The sequence below is a fragment of the Zingiber officinale genome, chromosome 4A (assembly GCF_018446385.1).
Source record: "Zingiber officinale cultivar Zhangliang chromosome 4A, Zo_v1.1, whole genome shotgun sequence".
NCBI classification, from domain to species: Eukaryota; Viridiplantae; Streptophyta; class Magnoliopsida; order Zingiberales; family Zingiberaceae; genus Zingiber; species Zingiber officinale.
In genome coordinates this window covers 88,117,967-88,119,475 of record NC_055992.1, presented here as the reverse complement: position 1 = coordinate 88,119,475, position 1,509 = coordinate 88,117,967, and the positions used below count along the sequence as shown (strand labels likewise).

Here is a 1,509-nt window from a genome sequence, read left to right as displayed (position 1 = left end):
CTTGACAAAGGTGGTGATCCTTGAGATGCTGCTTCACAGCTCCCTACACATTCTTCCATATCATCATCATCAACACATACATCAAAAAATAAACCAACATCTATGTCCTCAATAGAAAAATCAATAACAAGAGGATCAATAACTTCACTTGCAGTTTTAAGTTGATCTACCACATCACATTCATCATCTGAAAATTCAATGTCACTATAACACCTTATAAAATTTTGAGGTAGATCTGAAAACTTATTTACCACTACATTATCAATAAAATCCTCATCTGAAAAATCTTCATCTTCATATATATTCAAAAATCTACACTCAACCATATTAGTGTCACAGGATTTGCCGAAGTCTTTATTTTCATTGACCCCCACTAACCTTTGTGGAAAAGGAACCCTTAGTGAAGGTCCTGGGAAAGACTGAACTCCCTTTTTCCCAAATTCCCTTTGAGCTTTTGGAGGAGGTCCAACTTGCTTATCTAATGTTGTTGTGATTAATCGTTGAGGGAAAGGTACTTCTAACCTTTGGAAACTTCCTAGAGAAATGGAATTGAGTTCTTGTGATCTTCTATTATTCTTCTCCTCAATTCTAAACATGTCATTCTTCAGAAGTTCTTCATGATTTTTGCCACTTCTCAACCCAACATCATCACACTTTTCATTGGATCTTGACTGTGTAGGAGGGGGATCTTCTTTAAACCATTTTGAAACAATACTATTAAGCTTTGCCCCCAAATGTTTGAACTCCTCACTCTGTGACTTGTGAATTTCAACATTTTTAGGTGGTTGAATTTCATTTTGTTTGACAGGCTCTCTTACATTTATGACTTTCACTTCTTGAATATCTGAGGGAAATTCCATCCAACTTTTGTTCGACCATTCATGGAGGTTCAATGTCACTTGATCAATTAACGAATAAGCTTCATCTACACTTTTGTCCATAAAAGAACCTCCAGCTGATGAATCCAATAAAGTCTTGTCTGAGAAAGAAATTCCCCATAGAATATGTGCAAAATCAACCATTTTTCAAAACCATGATGAGGGCACTGTCTTTGAAGACTCTTGAATCTATCCCATGCTTCAAATAATGATTCTCCATATGCCTGAGCAAAATTTGTTATGCAATTCCTCATATACACCGTTCTACTTGGAGGGAAAAAATGATTCAGAAATTACTTCTCCAATTGTTCCCAACTTGTGATGCTTTGAGGACAGAGAGAATATAGCCAAGTCCTTGCTTTATCCTTGATACTGAAAGGAAATGTCATCAATCGAACTGCATCTGCTGATACTCCTTCACATTTCACCAAATCACAAATCTCTAAAAATGTTTCAAGATACAGATAAGGACTTTCTGATACTTCTCCTCCAAATTTGTGACCTTGTATCATGAAAATTATCTCTGGGTCTAGTTGGAAACTTTCTGCTTCAATTTGAGGTTGCACAATGGGAGATAAAAATCTTGCAGAAAAGGGTGTAGAAAAATTTCTCATGGGCCTGCTTGACATGT

The 1,509-nt window shown here is 36.2% G+C and overlaps 1 non-coding gene across 1 annotated transcript; it reads left to right on the top strand.

Moving 5' to 3' along the window:
• Nucleotides 1–1,028: 1,028 nt before the first annotated feature.
• On the top strand, nucleotides 1,029–1,134 carry LOC121973898. Its single transcript, XR_006109806.1, has one exon. It is a non-coding gene; the product is annotated as a small nucleolar RNA R71 (small nucleolar RNA).
• Nucleotides 1,135–1,509: the final 375 nt, after the last annotated feature.